Below are 19,622 nucleotides of genomic sequence, written 5' to 3' on the forward strand. Positions count from 1 at the left end.
CTACTGTATAGCACAAGGAACTCTACTCAATATTCTATATGAACTATATGGGGAAAGAATCTAAAAAGCAGTGGATATATGTACGTGAATAACTGATTCACTTTGCTGAACACCTGAAACTAACAAAACACATTGTAAATCAACTATACAGAATAGAAATTTATTTTAAAAATGCATGTGCCATGTGTGGGTCCTGGAAGGTACCAGGAAGGTAGGTGTTGTATTGTGAGCCTCTCTAGCTTTCACTGTTAACTCCTCACCTTTTGCATGCTCAAAATATTCACTAAGGTTGTCTCTATCTGATGACTGAGAAAGAAGACTTCTAAGAAGGAATTGAAATGTGAACTGATTTCTCCAGCAACAGAAAAATGGAATTATTTTATAACAATATTTTGAATGAGGGTGAAACATCCAGCACAAAAAGTAGCAACTTCTTATATTCAAGTCTAAATAAATTGGATATGAAAATACTTTATTGTCCTTAATACATGACCTACTTTCTTCTCAGTGCCTACAGTTTTATTTACCATTACTTTTTCCCCCCTTCTTTTATCTTTATTGCTGAAAAATTCTCTGAATTTTGCTTTTGCATTATTATTGTGGTTCTAATGAGAACTGTATATATGTGTTTAGTTTGGAGAGAAAGAGATTGAGAGAGGGAACTATATTTTGACAAGTTCTTAAGATTCTCTTAGACACTAGTTTAACAATCATAGCAGACACTAGTTTAAGAGTCATTGCCCTAGATTTCTAACCTACTATTCTTTTTACTTTGTGTTGAAGTGGTGTGACTCAAATTCAATAAACTTATCTTGAGTCTGTTATCAATTTTGCTATGTGCTATGTGTACATATATGAGGAATAGATGGTTTCTATCTTCAAGGAACTCACATTTAATATACTAGTTTACTATCACATATTATCAAGTTGAAATCTCTAGACCCCGCAAACAAAACAACTGCAATAATTTCCATCCTCATATGAAATACATCACTGAGAAGTAATTTCAAAACAAACCTTTCATGATCTCAGCTACATTTCTATATTTCTGAAGCAAGTGTGTCAACAATGTATTTTGAAATTCTTTTTTAGATTTCAGATATAAAAATTCTGTTTTATGTATTTACCTTCTAACTCTTCATCTTATCGCTTCAACTGATTAAGTTTGAGAGGCTGAGCTCAGGAATACTTTCCCAGTGCCCAGAGGCATCACAATTGCTTTATTTCAAATTCTGGTTTAGAGAAGTAGGTTATGGAAGTATTCTTCAGTCTTAAAATTTCAGGGAAAATGTTAATAGGAAACCTCATAACTTCTGTTGAATGAATTGATTTTGAAATGCAGAAAGCTATACCAATGATGTGTCTGACACAGAACTGTCAAAATACCATCAGAAGTTTTATACTGCATTTTCTGATTCTTACTGTTCCAGAGAAGCCTAGACAAAACCCAGACAAAGCATCAGCTATTATTCATTGATCACTGTAAGATTCACTGTGTTATTAAGTTTTTAATTATAAAATAAATAAAGCAGAAGGGTCGAAAGTTTAGAGCTAACTCCTTTCTAAATGCTAAACTTCAGAGTTTTGAATATATGCTTTCTTGAATTAGATAATGGTTTTCATAGTAAATTATTCATTTTTATTCTTTCATTCAATGTCCTACATTTTCATGCATTGCACTGTGTCCTATCTCTGACATTATGAAAAGCAAGCCATAGCTTTATTTTTCACTTCAAACTACTGCAAAATACCACTAAGGACTTTGTTTCTTCTGTGAAATTCCAGGGAAATCTCTAACTCACCTCAGACATGACGTGTATCATAAACACGCTTCAGGCCTCTTCTGAGTGCCTGCAAAGCATGGCCCATCTGGCAAGCCTGAGTCATGGCCTTATTTCTGGCAAAGCAATCATTCAAAGGAGCCAAGAATAAGAGTAGTAGAAGGAACTGCCTGTATATCAGACTAAAAGAAAGTGATGAGTGTATGAAATCTCCCAGTGGGTAGAGAACCATTCCTAAATTACTCTGGCCGCCTTTGTAGACATACAGAGTGCCCTGCCCTTACTTTGTTCTCACTGGGATCGTCCACTTTCACGTAGGAGACCAGCTGCAGTGACACATTCAATTCATTGGAGAAAACACACTCCAACCACAGGCTTTGCAGTAAAATGAAATTTATCTCATGAACATTCTTTTGCAATTTTTAGACATGTTAATGGTCCCATGGGTGATCCTTTCTTCTATTCACTAAGCAATTGATTTTATAATGAATTAATTTTGCCAAGCACAAAAAGAAGGATCATGTATACTCTACACTGAGTATGAGTCACGTAGAAGAAGTGGAGTTCCACTACTACTAAAAATAGCAAGTAGTATAATAATAACAGTAATCAATACATATTACTTTCCCTGAAGAGGCACTGCACTTTGCATTTTAGCTGGGCTATATTTAACTGTTAAAACAACCTTATAAGTAGGCATTGTTTTTAGCCTCAGTATAATAGTTGAAGACACTGAGGCTTGGACAAAATTAGAATACCAAGACCTTGGGCAGAATTATAGAGCTAGGAAATAAATGCATGGGAGGTAAAAGAGACTCATCATACTAGAAATCTACATATAGTAACTGAATTAATCTACATGCAAATCCTCAGAGAATGATTTTATACACATATTGTTATGTTTAAATCATCATCAGGTTAAATATCTTCCCCAAGACCACATACCATGGGATTCTGATTTACACTCAGGTCTGACTCCAAAGACCACCATCTCTTTCATTAGGTATATTTATCAGAAGAAGGAGTAAGAGGGTTAGGAGGAGAAGAAGAAAAAGCTACAATCATCTCTCAGTATCCACAGAAGATTAGTACCAGGACCTCCAAAGATATGAAAATCTGTGTATGGTCAAATCCCATAGATAAGATGGCATAGTATTTGTATGTAACATTCATCTCTCAATGTACTTGAAATCATCTTTATGTTACTTAAAATACCTAATCAATGTAAATATTAATACTCTGTACATGTAAATAGTTGGTGGAACTGGCAGATTCAAATTTTGCCTTTTGGAAAATTTCTGGAGTTTTTCTTTTTTTCAAATATTTTTGATCAGAGTTTTCAAACCATAGAGGGTCCACTGCACTGTCAGGAAGGATTAAAATATTTTTAGATGTACTTTACACCAAGCATCATGTATATTAACAATGTTAACAACACTGTAGTCATGACCTCATTGAAACTTTGTGACTATTTGTCATGTTTCTATCTAATCCTTCTCTCTAGTCTTTCATCAATATGTTACAGTAATGATAGAACCTTCCATTGCGAATCAGACAATAGATTAAAGACCTAAATATAAGACCAGATACTATAAAACTTTTATAGGAAGACACAGGCAGAACATACTTTGACATAAATTGCAACAATATGTTTCTTTTGCATTCACCATCTAGAGTAATAAGAATAAAAACAAAACTAAACAAATGAGACCAAATTAAATGTAAAAGATTTTGCATAGCAAAGGAAACCATCAATTAAAAGGAAAGACGACCCACAGAATGAGAAAGCATTTGCAAACAATGGGATGGACAAGGGGTTAATCTCCAAAATATACAAACAGCTCATGAACCTCAATACACAAAAAGCAACTCAACTGAAAAATGGACAGAAGATCTAAACAGACATTTCTCCACAGAAGACATACAGATGTCCAAAAAGCACTAGAAGATGTTCAACATCACTAATTTTTAGAGAAATACAAATGAAAGCAATGATGTATAAGTTCATACCAGCTACAATGGCTGTTATTAAAATGTCTATAAACAATAAATGCTAGAGAGGGTGTGGAGAAAAGAGAACCCTCCTACACTATTGGTAGAAATGTAAATTGGTACAGCAAGTAAGCTGGGATTAACATATATACATTACTATATAAAAAAATAGATCTACTGTATGGCACAGAGAATTCTTCTCAGTACTCTGTAATAACCTATATAAAGGAAAAGAGTCTGAAAAATAATATATATGTAATATATATATATATAGTATGTATATATTATATATATTGTAACATATATATAAAACTATATATGTGTGTGTGTGTGTGTGTGTGTGTAAATAAATCATTTTTCCAGTATACCTGTAACCAACACATTGTAAATCAACTATGCTCCAATGGAAAATAAAACAATTTTAAAAGAAATGCAGATTGGTTTTATATTCTTTTTATGTCACTTTTACGGATAGTTACCAAAAACTTTAAAGAATAAAGAAGTGAAGTTTAGTTACCAATATGTGAAACGTTATTTTGTAATCAGAGTCAAGGAAATATGGTTTAATTAACCAAATTGTTCTTCAGCATATTCAGAAATATGAGTGGCCAGTTTAATTATCTCACAATCCTTGAGGGGACAAATACAGCCAAGAGAGAAACTTTCCTCCTGGGCTTCTTCCCTATTTTTATCCATTGATAGTTCATTTTGGTTGTACTGTTCATATGCCTCTTTGAAAGAATGATTTATTCACCCCAGTTAATAAGCAGAGTGACATATAGTACATGAAAACAAAACCCGCAAGTTGCCAAAACGAAAACTACCAGTCAGGTTTGTCAAAGTCAGATGATCCACTTGGGAATGGGGAATTTGGCAGAAACAGGTTGTAATATTTTAAGGGTTGTCACATACTTGGTTAAAACTATCCTTCTTAAGAAAGGCAGTTTAATTGCATCACATTTCTTTCTTTTTTTTTTTTTAATATTGACATTTAGTTCTTAGGGACTACCAAGATACAAATTTCATAATATCAATTTCAAATCTAGGACACATATCAATGTAAAATGAACCAAATTTATATATAAATTTATTTCAGATTGCTCAAATTACTATTTTGGTTAAAGTAATAAAAGCTTAGCCATATGGTAATCACTATATAGATGTCTAAGTACACATTTAAAATTTTAAATGTCAATATGATTTAGATGGGACAGACTAACCTTAAAATTTTCACTTGTACATTCAGATCTTCCAGGAAGTAATGGCTCAAGAAAATATGTCATTACATTAAAATATTATCCAAAACAGTTCCTATTCCACCAAAGCTTGGGAGGTTCACAAACATTTGAATTCATAATACTCTCAGTATCTTAGTAATTTTTTTCTTTGCATATCCTAGGACAAAAGAAATACCTAACAGTTCCCATTACTTAGTAGCTAATTCCAAACAGCCTAACAAGTATTTATGTTCTAACAACTTAGTAGGCTTTTAGAAAAAATACACATAAATCAAGAGAACAAAATAAAATTTAGTTCATTCTTAAATAACCACAATTACTTACAAATTGGGTGTGTGCACCTGTTTAGCTGTGTAAGCTTTTTAAATCAAATCAAACACTCACACACTCATTTCCTGTTTCACAGTGATTTTCATATGGTACTTACTTTTTTATCATGCAACTGCAGGAAACACCATTCAGCAAGTCATGATGTCATCAAAAGGAATGTAGCCCTATGCAATGTTGACATTGTTAATATTTTTCACTTTATGTCTGAGGCTGCTGAGTATTGCCATGTTTTTCTTGAAGATTTAAGTTATGCAGCTCCTCTCTGTGTTTGCTGTAGCTCCTGAGAGAATACACTGGTGCATAGTTTGAGTGGTATGATTGTAGTCTGTTGATCTCATTGTCATATAGCTATGTCTCAAGTAGAATTAGGTTTTGAAATCTGTTATTCCACTACCAAACTGTTTTAAAGCTTTTGTTTCACTGCCAAATCGTTTCAGCATCTTAACCTTCCGGCCTCCTGCCCTATGCACAGAACCCTGGGTAAGAGAGGTGATTGGGAATAGCCAGCAGCTGAGTCCAATCAGCCTTTATTGCACTGAGATGTGAGATGTGGCAATGGTATCAAGGCACTGGAGTGATGAAGCTTGTCTTTCTGAGAACTCATTCTGGGATTGTACTCTTTAACTTAATATTACTGTTTGTGCTGGATTCCAGGGAAATATATTTGATAGGGCTTTTGTCTATAGGACAAAATATGTGCATATGGGCTTCCCTGGTGGCTCAGAAGATAAAGAATCTGCCTTCCATGTGGGAGACCTGGGTTCAACCCCTGGGTTGGGAAGATCACCTGGAGAAGGAAATGGCAACCCACTCCAGTATTCTTGCCTGGAGAATCCCATGGACCAAGGAGTCTGGTAGGCTATAGTCCATGGGGTCACAAAGAGTCAGATATGAGTAAGTGACACAACACTTGTCTATAGGAACAGTTTGTTACAAAATAAACAATCCATGTTGAGTACAGAGAAGTACCAATGAACATTCAGGATAATGGGTGGAGAGATATTTCTATATGGGAACTTTCTGTATTTCAGTTTATTGTCCAATCAGTGTGCAATGAGGTTTTTTTTGTTGGTTTCTTTGGGCTTTCCTGGTGGCTTAGCTGGTAAAGAATTTGCCTTCACTGCGGGAGACCTGGGTTCAATCCCTGGGTTGGGAAGATCCCCTGGAGAAGGGAAAGGCTACCCACTCCTGTATTCTGGCCTGAGAATTCCATGGACTGTATAGTCCGTGGGGTAGCAAAGAGTCGGACATGACTGAGTGACTTTCACTTTCACACTTTTTTCAGTATCCAGGTTTTATTTCTTCCTGTTAATGTTCTAGAACTATCTCTTTATGGTTATTGTTAAAAGCACCACCCTGGCTAATTACACATCTTCCAGCAAGAGAAGAGGATATAATACGACCTCACTTATATGTGGAACCTAAAAAACAAACAAGCCAATGTCATAGATATAGAGAGCAGATTGATGGTCGCCAAGACTAAGGATAGAGGGTAGAAAGTGGGCAAAATGGGTAAAGGTGGGCAAAAGGTACAAAATGTCTAGTTTTAAAACTAATAAGCCATCAGGTCAGATCAGATCAGTTGCTCAGTCGTGTCCAACTCTTTGCGACCCCATGAATCACAGCACGCCAGGCCTCCCTGTCCATCACCAACTCCCAGAGTTCACTCAGACTCACGTCCATCGAGTCGGTGATGCCATCCAGCCATCTCATCCTCTGTCGTCCCCTTCACCTCCTGCCCCCAACCCCTCCCAGAATCAGAGTCTTTTCCAATGAGTCAACTCTTCGCATAAGGTGGCCAAAGTACTGGAGTTTCAGCTTTAGCATCATTCCTTCCAAAGAAATCCCAGGGCTGATCTCCTTCAGAATGGACTGGTTGGATCTCCTTGCAGTCCAAGGGACTCTCAAGAGTCTTCCCCAACACCACAGTTCAAAAGCATCAATTCTTCGGCACTCAGCCTTCTTCACAGTCCAACTCTCACATCCATACATGACCACAGGAAAAACCATAGCCTTGACTAGACAGACCTTTGTTGGCAAAGTAATGTCTCTGCTTTTGAATATGCTATCTAGGTTGGTCATAACTTTCCTTCCAAGGAGTAAGTGTCTTTTAATTTCATGGCTGCAGTCACCATCTATAGTGATTTTGGAGCCCAGAAAAATAAAGTCTGACACTGTTTCCACTTTTCCCCATCTATTTCCCATGAAGTGGTGGGACCGGATGCCATGATCTTCATTTTCTGAACGTTGAGCTTTAAGCCAACTTTTTCACTCTCCACTTTCACTTTCATCAAGAGGCTTTTGAGTTCCTCTTTACTTTCTGCCATAAGGGTGGTGTCATCTGCATATCTGAGGTTATTGATATTTCTCCCGGCAATCTTGATTCCAGCTTGTGTAGGGATGTAATAATGCTGTATCATGTATTTGAAGGTTGCTAGGAGAGTAGATCTTAAAAGTTCTCAATGCAAGAAAAATATTCTATAACTATGTATGGTGGAAGATGTTAACTAGACTTACTGCAGTGATTATTTTGCAATATATACAAATATCAAGTCATTATGTTGTCATTTAAGACTAACATAAGATTGAATGTCAATTATACCTCATTTAAAATATTTATTAATTTTTAAAAGTCTAAAATACAGTAGCAACGCTATTATTACTCATGAAACGATATAGGAAGTCTTGCCTCTATAGTTTCTGAATATCATTTATTTCACATCGATTGTATCACCACTCATGGTCCTGCATTTTCTGTAGTGTTCCCCATGAATGTTCGTGTCCAAGGACTCTTTGAACGGTTGTTAATATCACTGTATTTTGTTAACAATGATAGTAAATGTGAGAGCTATAATAAAAATAAGCATCTAAAAATAACTCATTTTCTGGTTAAATTTATCTTTAAAAATTATTGACATGTCAAACATCACATCTTCCATCCATGTCTTTTCCTGTAATCACTAGGCAATAATCACTGGATCCCTAGAAAGTGATCTGTTTCAATGATGTCTGCACTCTCACCTTCTACACACTGAGGAGTGTGTCAATCAGAAAGACTTACTGATCTTGCAGAATGACAATCTCAAAAGCCCTTGGGGGAGATACACATGGCCACCCCAAGTATGGCCTGTCGCATGGCCTGGAGCCTCTGTGTGTGTGTGTGTGTGTGTGTGTGTGTGTGTGGCGGGGGGGCGGGGTGTGTGATGTCCCTGGGTGCAAGCAGGGAAGGATGGGTGGAGCATAGGACACAGGGTAAAGATAAGACTAACAAACATCATAAGCCACTTTAGTGAACACTTTGTGGGGCATTTTACTTTGGATTAGCCATACCAGGCAGCACATGAAAGTCAGATGAGTGCACTGGTGTCTAGGCTTGTGAATGGAGAGTGCTACTCAGGCCAGGTCTATTTCAGTGACTTCACCGTTGCAAGTAAGCAATGTGCTGTTTACCCTCCCTGGGCAGGTTCTCATCCTTTCAGCATTCCTCTCCTTCGGCTTTCTTTTTAAGACTTACATCACATTTCTTCTTAATATTTTCTTCTTCATACTTTATTTTTTTTTAATTTCTTCTCAATACCTTAATTTTTTATATTTTTGATAAATTTCTCCTTAATAATTTGTTCTTAAGCCTTACCTCAAATACATTAGTGTTCAAGGTTAACAAATATATTACAAAGCTTACCTTTTCAATTTATGTCTTTATCTGCCATCTTTGAGGTCCCAAACAGGATTTTATTTTCTGCTTTGCTCCAAGGTTTTCTAGTGCCCCACAGTATTCCAGAATATTGGTGAAGGTAACACAATCTGGAGGGACTTTTAATGTAACTCTGCTCTTCCAAAGTATTCAGAGACCTGTCATAGAAAAAAGGAAGCAATAGAAGTGGACACATAAATTCTTGCCAGTTAGAAATTAGGTTTATATGTAATCCTCAATTACATATTGACATTTATCCTGCTTATTTTGTTTAGTTTTGTCTGTGTTTATCTGGTTATTTGGTTGTATGAGTTAAGCTGAAATGCTTGACTTGAGCGTTCTATTGAGCAAAGGTGCTTAGATTGGGTGCCAAGATTCTTATTTCTAGACCATTTGTCTATTAACTGACTGCATGCTCCTGAACCAATCACATTATATTAAGCTTCAATATTATTTATCAAAATAATTAAATTACATGAACTCTAAGCCCCATTATTTATCAAAATCCTATATAGCCATGGTTTTAGGTTAAAAAATGATTGTGCCTTGGTCTGATATAACTCCAATTTATGTTATTTTTGACCACATACTTCACCTTTTATATATGATAGATTTATGGATTAACAAAATTGAATTCATCCTAGTTACTTATTAAAATATCATTAACCTCCTCCCCAAGATAAAACAGATTAATGTAATCTGAGGTAATGAGAGGACTTTTAGCCAGATAACAAGAGCACTGGATCTAATCATATGCAAGTCCACTTTTCTTCTCATTCTTAGATAATGAGAGAAGCACAGTATTTCTTAAATATTAAACAGGTTGTGACAAAACCTTCCAAAATGTCATTAATAATAAGTAAAAAGGGGTGCCTAATTTGAGTTATGCATTACTGGAAAAAAAATTAGTTCGAAAGAAATAACAACTATTTCCTAATCTCATTAACTAATTAAGCATTTTATTTTCATCAGAATTGTTACCCTAAGGAAACCAGTATTTGATTCAATACTCTTTCTTATACTAATGACTAATAAAAGCTAGTTAAATATGAAAAACCAAAGATACTAAAAATGTATTATTTACAATTTATAATTTAGATCAATCATATAAATTAATTTTAATCTATGTATTTTCGTCATATTGTCTGCCCCACTTTTCTCAAATACATTTCACCATATAATGTTTACTGCAACATGTAATAAAAGATAATTCGGTTCCTCACAAAGTGACTATTTTGAAAATATCATCACTGTTTTCATTAAACATTGAAACAAAGTGTATGCCACAGTGAATTAAGAAAATGGATGTGAACACTGTCTTCAGTGGGACTCGGAATTTCCAGAATAGATATTTTGTTCTTAATGAGTGCTCACTTTGTGTCAGGCATTGCTCTAAGTGACCCACATTCACTTATTTAATATAAAGCTGCTGTGATTAGGCTTCCCTAATAACCTCATTTTATAAAAAAGGAAAACAAGAACTGGAGTTCCACTGTGTGGCTTTGTGCCACATGGTTCCTTGGTGCAGATCAGAATGCCAAGCCAGCAGTCTGGTTCCACAGCCAGGTTTGTAACCACTGCTCCAGGTCAGGTAGCCTTAGCATTCCTATGTCTGAGTCTCTTCAGATGTGAAACTATGGGCAGGTTAACACTGAAGATCTGTTTCAGGAAAAAGACTTTTCATGTCATCAGAAGATAAAACACATTTACAAAATGCATTCCCAAGTTAGTCAAAGATTAAATTTCTCTTAAAAACAGGAGGAAATTTCAAGATTCTCAATTACTTTGCATAAATTGAGGGAAAAGTAGTCCAATACTAGAGTATTATTTTATATCTGCAATGTCTCTTTCTGGAGAAGGAAATGGAACCCACTTCAGTATTCTTGCCAGGGAGATCCCATGGACACAGGAGACTGGCGTGTTACAGACTATGAGGTCGCAAAGAGTAGTAGGTCATGACTTAGCAACTAAACAGTGAACAGCAAATGTCTCTTTTGAAGCTTAATTGAAGTCCATGAATGTTTTTAAAGCAATGGAAGTGAGAGAAAATATAAAATTCACCATGGCTCTTTTTTCTGCCTTCTTATTTGGTCATGATATGATGCCTATGCCCAGAACATTATCAGGAAAAACATCTCATTCTATCCTTTCTTCTACATAAAACAATTTTCTGGGTTTGATTGAAAGCCCATAAGCCTCAATGATGTGGCTAGTATAACAACAGTGTTCTCTTTCCTTGAAAGACTTACAGAGAACTACTGATGTCAGACCAGATACCATACCCCCTCAAAAAAATGGGAATAAAGGAACCACTACACATTCAAACACAATTTAATTCATAATTTCATATTAAAAACTATCATTTTATTACTTAATTATTGCTGAGTTTATTCAAAGGTATTAAGATGTTTAAAATACTGTCACTAAGGAAGCACTGTTTGTAGGGCATCAAAACTAATCTAGGGATACTGAGATGGTCCTCTGACTTGGCATAATGCAAATACAAAAATTGTATGTAACTCACGCAGCTTTCTGGGGAAAAAAAAATCACAAAAAGTATACCTACAGATATATTCCAATCAAATTATTTGAATGGCACAGCTTTGCAAATGTGCATTTTCACATCAGATGTAAGAAAGATCAAATTAAATTAGGACTATACTCAAGTTTTTGATAAGACATTTATTCTCCTAAAATTTAAAAACTGCTTACAAACTTCTTATTCTTACCATAATTTTATTTTATAAATATGATCTCTTAAGATATACTGACTAATAATTCAAATGTTAATGGCTTGGCAAGTATTAAACTCAGAAAGTAATGCTTTCTGAGAGAGACACTTTCATATACATTTCCCTAAAGATGTCACCTTTGCTAAAATCAGAGCCAAAGCTATTCCAAGTCCCAGTGTTTCTCTGCCTTTGAAAAATTCAAATCTATCCCCCTCCAGATTCCTCACTTTAAATATATATTAGCACAACCTATTTGTTACTATGTTTTTGTACAAAAGCAAAGGTTTACCTCTCAAATCTTGAACCAAGATGTAAACCACAGAGTATTGTTTGGCCAACAGTCAAATACTAGGCCATTTAACCTTTAACCTTTCCTTTCTTTAAGACATTTTCTCTTTTTATCAAAATATTAATCTCTTTGTGTTAGCTACTTCTGGCCTTCCCTGCATACTTAACCTTAATCCATTGCAATCTTGTCAAAATACTTCTATTTCACCTTTTAGAGAAATTCCAGCTGCTTCTTTTTTGTTAGAGTTTTGTTTTTACTGAAAGACCACACAACTTAGACAAAGTAAGAGGGATTTTTCCTTATAAAAATTTTGTATTGTGAAAAAATACTCTTTGAATTCTATCTGTAAAAGTTAACTAGACCAGTTTTTCTTAGCGTAATTACAATGCATTATTTAACATATTTAAATGCCTTCAGTAGGCCAGGAACTTGCTATTTCATTACTGCTACAAAGATGACAGATGAAAACTTTAACAAATAAGTTATATACATTTTCCCCACATTTCCTATAGTTTTCAAATTTGCATCCCAAAACTTGTAAAAGTAATTGAGCCAAAGATCCACAGCACGTTCAACCAAAGTGTGATAGTTTTTGATAAAGTACCTGGATATATTGAGTGAATACTTCACAAATATTGTTTTCATTGTTTTTTAGCATATTCCTACCCATTTAAAATAAGAAATTCACTATAGTATATTATGTGTGCAATTTGAAGTTGAAGTTATTTCTAATGTACCTTTATTTGTCAGTCACTCTTTTGTGAAGTATACCATTATTAGAATAGCTTCAAACAAAAAATATAGTGGCTATGTTTTTCAAGAATTTGGCTTTGCAACATCAGAACTTTAGCAAAGCAGAAAACTAAAGTCTTGAATTATCTTTTTGTATTTCTTTTCTTAAATTTCATTTATCTTTTCCATCACAGGTCTGCCTTACCTCTTAGCTAAGATATGACAACACTGTCTTATCTGATCTGTCTTTGTGCCACATGCTCAGTTGTGTCTGACTCTTTGACACCCCATGGATTATAGCCTGCCAAGCTCTTCTGTCCATGAAATTTCCCAGGTAAAAATACAGGAGTGGGTTGTCATTTCCTACTCCAGGGGATCCAAGGGATCTTCCCAGCCGAGAGGTCCAACTCGCATCCTCTGTGTCTCCTTCATTGCAGCCAGATTCCTCACCTACTAAGCCATCTGGTCTAACTACCTTCAATCTTCTAACCCTCCTACTTCTCATTCCATATGCATATCATAGCAAATTATCTTTCTGAAGCATAGCTCTGATTGTAACATTTGGAGTCAACTTTAGTGAATTATCATTTACATATTATAATAATGACCGCATTTCACATGTGCAATATGCTGCTGTGACAACTGTATGTACCTTTAAATTATCAACACAATTAAGACATCAAAAAGTTCTGTCACTCAAGAACATATATTCAGGTCCCTATTCATCCAATTCTCTCTCAAAACCTGACCCAGGGCAACAATTAAGCTGATTTCTATCAAAATAACTTGATTTTTAACCTCTCCTAGGATCTCATATAAAAAGGATTATTATACATCTGGCTTCCATTACTAAGACTAGTGTTTTGAGAGTTATGTGTGTTGTGGCTGTATTGGAAGTTGTTCTTGTTAATGTGTGAGTTTGGGCTTGTGGGAAGCCCATACATTGGCTGGTGGCTCAGTGGTAAAGAATCCATCTGCAATGTAGGACACTCGAGAAACGTATGTTTGATCCCTGGGTAAGGAAGATCTCCTGGAGGAGGCCTGGCAACCCACTCTAGTCTTCTTAGCTGGAGAATTCCATGGACAGAAGAGTCTAGTGGGCTATCAATGTGGTTGCAAAGAATCAGACATAACTGAAGTGAATGAGCACAGCACAATATTCTAGCATAAACATGTATCAGTTTGTTTCCCAAGCACATGTTTTTGTATATTTGGGTTGTTTCATTCAGTGAGTAAAATACATAAATCAGCAATGAACACTTGTTTACATAATTGATGGACATAGGTTTTCATTTCTTTAGGGAAAATATCAAAAGAGGTTAAACATTACAGGAAACATCAAAATATTTTTCAAAGTCATACCCTCATCATTTATGAGAGTTTAAATAGCTCATATCTCAATGAATACTTAGTATTGCAATAACTTTAGGTTTTTATCATTCTAGTGAGTGTGAAATGGAATCTCACTGTGCTTTTAAGCTCTTGACTTACATAGAACATCTTTAATGATCTTATTGGTCATCTGTATATTTTATTTTGTGTGGTATATATTTGAGACTTCTGCCAATTTACAATTGCCAATATATGGAAGCAACCTAAGAGTCCATTAATAGATAAATGGATAAAGAAGATAGATAAATGGATAAAGAAGTTATATAAATGGAATACTACTCAGCCATGAAAATAATGAATGTTGCCCATTTGCAGCTACATGGGAGGGCGTTATGCTAAGGGAAATAAGCAAGACAGAGAAAGACAAACACTGTATAATATCACTTATATGTGGAATCTGAAAAATACAGCATGCTAGTTAATTTTAAAAAAAAGAAACAGACTCACAGATACAGAGAACAACTCGTGGCTACCAGTGAGGAGCAGGGGAAGGGCATTATAAGGGTGGAGGAGGAAGAGGTACAAACTATTGGGTGTAACACAGGCTCAAGGATGTATTGTAAAACATGGGGCATATAGCCAATATTTTGTAATAATTGCATGGAAAGTAATCTTTTAAAATTATATTAATTTAAAAAAACTTTTGCTTAATCTTTTAGTATTAATTTGTAATAGGTCTATTTGTGTTCTAGATATAAGCCCCTTGCCATATATTTTTAAACACACTTTTCCTCCAATATGAGTTTTTCAAAAGCAAACACAAATTCGTTATGAAATCGAACTTAACAATTAATTCATGTGTGATTAATATTTTTTCTGTCCTCTCCAAGAAGCCTTTTCCTACCCCAAATATGTCAAATTTTTCTCTATATTCTCTTCTGGAAGATTTATATTTGTAGTTCTTAAGTCTATGGGTAATATTTACTTTGCATTTTTAGTAAGAATAATATATAGGCATCAAAGTTCACATTGCACCCACAGATATCCGATTGTTCCAGAAGCATTCATTGAAAAGAATGCTATCCTTTCTCAAATGAATAATCTTGACATATTTATTGGAAATGAGTTGGCCATACCTTTATGAATCTATTTATAGCCTCTATTCTATTTCATTTACCTGTATGTCTGTCCTTATGAACTACTATACTCTTAATGTCACTGTAGCCCTATAGTAGGTCTCAGTGATCAAAGTGGTGTAAATCATACAGTTTCTTTTTCTTTCTCAATACTGTTTTGCCCTTCTGTATTCTTTGCTCTTTCACATAAAGAGCAAAACAGTCTTGCTTGGGTTTTTAATGGGAGTATAATGAATTTACAGATCTAATTTGGGAAAATTTGATACCATAACAATATTAATTTTTCCAGTTTATGAACCAGTATATCCTACAATTTACTTAGGGTTTCTAAATTCCTCTTAGATTTTATTGTTTTCAAAGTACAGGTTTTATAATCCACTTTAAAAAATCATTCTTCAGTCTTACCTTACTGCCATTATAATCTTTTTTATTTTTACTATTTTCCAATTATTCATTTCCAGTGTACATAAATATATGTATTTTGGATGTAAAATTTGCATTCTTATGTTTTGCTTAAAATATAATTTCTCTTTGAAAGAAATTTGCTAAGAATTAAACATAGTTTTTATATGTATGGAATTATTTGCCATTTATAGTGCTCTCCATTCTTTCTTTCAGTCTTTAATCTATTCAGTATTACATCCCTTCATTCTGAAGAACATCCTAAAGGTTTCCTTGTAGTTTGCTCTGCCAGTGAGATGGTCTCTGAGCTTTCACTTGTCTCAAAATGTCTTTTTTCATACTCTTTTTAGAAGCACATTTTTACTGAATTTACAATTTAGATTTGACTATTTTTTTTCAGCGCTATGAAGAAAAAAATTAACTATATATAGAAATTTCAGGGTTGGATCAGTGTTTCAAAAATATCAGTGATTCAGGTTTCATCTGCATTTCAGCTCTACAGTCCTTAGCATATTGGTTTATGGGTCTTTGAATCCATGATGGTTGTTGTAGTGACATAAATTATGTCTTCAAGGCATAAAATAGGAAAGTATCTCTAGTTACATTTTTCTACTTCATCTAAATATATTAAAAAAAATTTCTAGAAGCTTTTGTATCAGATTTCCACTTAAAGTCACAGACTGAAATAAAGCTTTGTAGTCACCACTAGTTGTGATGTAAGGTTGGAAAAGTATTTGGCTTTCCATCCTCTGTAATGTGATATGTGAAGAAGAAAGCTTTCACTACGAATTTGGGGTTACTCATCATTAGGATTTGCTTCTATAGGAAAAGAAACTAAGAAATCGTCTTGTATGTACAACTGGGATGACCCTGAAAAAAGAATATTCAGTTACAATTCCAGAGAGAAGAAAGAGAGCAGTAAAGAAGAAGAAATATTTGAAGAACAAATATCCAAGAATTTTTCAGAAATAATAAAAGATGTCAATATCAACTATATATCCAAGATATGAAGAGCAGAACAAATAATATCCAAGCAAAATATCCAAGTAGGACAAATAATAATACAAAATAAAATCTAAGTGCTTTATACTCTAATTTATGAAAAGTCAAAGATAAAGAGAAAATCATGAAGTCAGAGAACAAAAGATACACAGAGGAACAGAGAAAAGGATTAGTGAAAACTTGCCACCAAGGACTATGCAAACCAGATTATCATGTACATTTATTTGTATGACATTCTGGAAAAAGTGAAATGATCATAAAAGGGAATTGCTGAGTGCTTGCCAAGATTAGAGGATTAGGGTGTGTTTAAATATAAAGTGGTACAGAGATGATTTTTTCTTTGTGGAAATTTTCTATATCTTGATCGTGGTAGAAGTTACACAGCTATACATGTATGTCAAAACATATAGAATTTTGTCCTAAAAAGGTTGAATTTCACTGTATGTAAATTATATCTCAATAATCTTGATTAAAACATAGTGTAAATTTTCCAATAAACATTGCAGACATCTTAGATATTTGCTAAAACTTCCTCCCAGGACATGAATGTGATGACAGTAAACAAATATTCTAAACTGGTATATAAACTTAATATGTGAATGAGAGAAATGGAAGAGAAACAGGAGAGGGTATGATAGAAGAACAAATTTCTGTAGCTGAAGGATTAGTCAGAGACCAGGTGAGGAGAAGATGTGAAAGTTCCCCCAGAGTTCAGCACAGCCTTAGGAGATAAGGTAACGATCAGTTCAGTTCAGGCGCTCAGCGGTGTCCAACTCTGAGACACCATGCACTGTAGCATGCCAGGCTTCCCTGTCTATCACCAACTCCCGGGGCCTGTGCAAATTTATGTCCATCCAGTCGGTGATGCCATCCAACCATCTCATCCATTGTCGTTGCCTTCTCTATCTGCCTTCAATCTTTCCCAGCATCAGGGTCTTTTCCAATAAGTCAGTTCTTCGCATTCAGGACCAATTTCCCTTAGGATAGGGTGGTTTGATCTCCTTGCTGTCCAAGGGACTCTCAAGAGTCTTCTCAAGCACCACAGTTAAAAAGCATCAATTCTTTGGTGCTCAGCCTTCTTTATGATCCATTTCCCACATCCATGCATGATTACTGGAGAAATCATTGCTTGGAATATACAGACTTTTGTTGGCAAATAATGTCTCTGCTTTTTATTATGCTGTCTAGGTTGGTCATAGCTTTTCTTCCAAGAAGCAAGCGTCTTTTAATTTCATGACCACAATCACCATCTGCAGTGATTTTGAAGCCCACAAAAATAAAATCTTTCATGGTTTCCATTGTTTCCCCATCTATTTGCCATGAAGTGATGGGACTGGATGCAGTGATCTTCATATTTTGAATGTGAATTTTAAGCCAGCTTTCTAACTCTCCTCTTTCACTTTCATCAAGAGGCTCTTTAGTTCCTCTTTGCTTTCTGCCACAAGGGTGGTGTCATCTGTATGGTGCTGCTGCTGCTAAGTCGCTTCAGTCATGTCCAACTCTGTGCGACCCCATAGACGGCAGCCCACCAGGCCCCGCCGCTCCTGGGATTCTCCAGGCAAGAACACTGGAGTGGGTTGCCACTTCCTCCTCCAATGCATGAAAGTGAAAAGTAAAAGTGAAGTCGCTCAGTCGTGTCCGACTCCTCGCGATCCCATGGACTGCAGCCTACCAGGCTCCTCCGTCCATGGGATTTTCCAGGCAAGAGTACTGGAGTGGGGTGCCATTGCCTTCTCCTGTCATCTGTATATCTGTGGTTATTTATATTTCTTCCTGCAATCTTGATTCCAGCTTGTGCTTAATCCACTCTGGCATTTCACATGATGTACTCTGCATGTAAGTTATTTAAGCAGGGTGACAATATACAGCCTTGATGTACTCCTTTCCCAATTTGGAACCACTTCATTGTTCCATGTCCGGTTCTAACTGTTGCTCTTTGACCTGCATACAGATTTCTCAGGAGGCAGGTCTGGTGGTCTGGTATTCCAATCTCTTGAAGAACTTTCCACAATGTATTGTGATCCACTCAGTCAAAGGTTTTAACATCGTCAATGAAGCAGAAGTAGATGTTTTTCTGGAATTCTCTTGCTTTTTCTATGATTCAGTGGATGTTGGCAATTTGATCTCTGGTTCCTCTGCCTTTTCTAAATCCAGGTTGAACATCTGGAAGTTCTTAGGTTCATGTACTGCTGAAGCCTAGCTTGGATAATTTTGAGCATTACACTGCTAGAATGTGAGATGAGCGCAATTGTGTGGTAGTTTGAACATTCTTTGGCATTTCCTTTCTTTGGGATTGGAATGAAAACTGACCTTTTCCAGTCCTTGGCCACTGCTGAGTTTTCCAAATTTGCTGGCATATTGAGTGCAGCACTTTAACAGCATCATCTTTTAAGATTTGAAATAGCTCAACTGGTATTCCATCACCTCCACTAGCTTTTTTCATAGTAATGTTTCCTAAGACCCGCTTGACTTCACATTCCAAGATGTCTAGCTCTAAGTGAATGATCACACCATCATGGTTGTCTGGGTCATGAAAATATTTTTTTGTATGGTTCTTCTGTGTATTCTTGTTACCTCTTCTGGATCTCTTCTGCTTCTGTTAGGTCTATACCATTTCTGTCCTTTATTGTACCCATCTTTGCATGAAATGTTCCCTTGGTTTTAATAATTTTCTTGAAGAGATCTCTAGTAGTTCCCATTATATTGTTTTCCTCTATTTCTTTGCATTGCTCACTTAAGAAGGCTTTCTTATATCTCTTTACTATTCTCTAGAACTCTCCTTACATCTCTGGGTATATCTTTCCTTTTCTCCTTTGCCTTTCAGTTCTCTTTTTCTGGTATATGTAAGGGCTCCTCAGACAACCATTTGCCTTTTTGTTTTCTTTATCTTGGGGATGGTTTTGATCATGGCCTCCTATACAATGTCAAACCTCCTTCACAGTTCTTCAGGCACTATGAATAG

The 19,622-nt window shown here is 35.4% G+C and overlaps 1 long non-coding RNA gene across 1 annotated transcript in view; it reads right to left on the reverse strand.

The window, feature by feature from the left end:
• The window catches only part of LOC139182688 (uncharacterized), a 44,715-nt gene that overhangs the window by 9,128 nt on the left and 15,965 nt on the right, over window positions 1-19,622 (reverse strand). Inside the window, exon 2 of the long non-coding RNA XR_011566212.1 lies at window positions 9,024-9,193. This is a non-coding gene — a long non-coding RNA (uncharacterized lncRNA). The remainder of the gene's footprint in view (window positions 1-9,023; window positions 9,194-19,622) is intronic.

This window comes from Bos indicus, chromosome 4 (assembly GCF_029378745.1).
Source record: "Bos indicus isolate NIAB-ARS_2022 breed Sahiwal x Tharparkar chromosome 4, NIAB-ARS_B.indTharparkar_mat_pri_1.0, whole genome shotgun sequence".
Classification (NCBI taxonomy): domain Eukaryota; kingdom Metazoa; phylum Chordata; class Mammalia; order Artiodactyla; family Bovidae; genus Bos; species Bos indicus.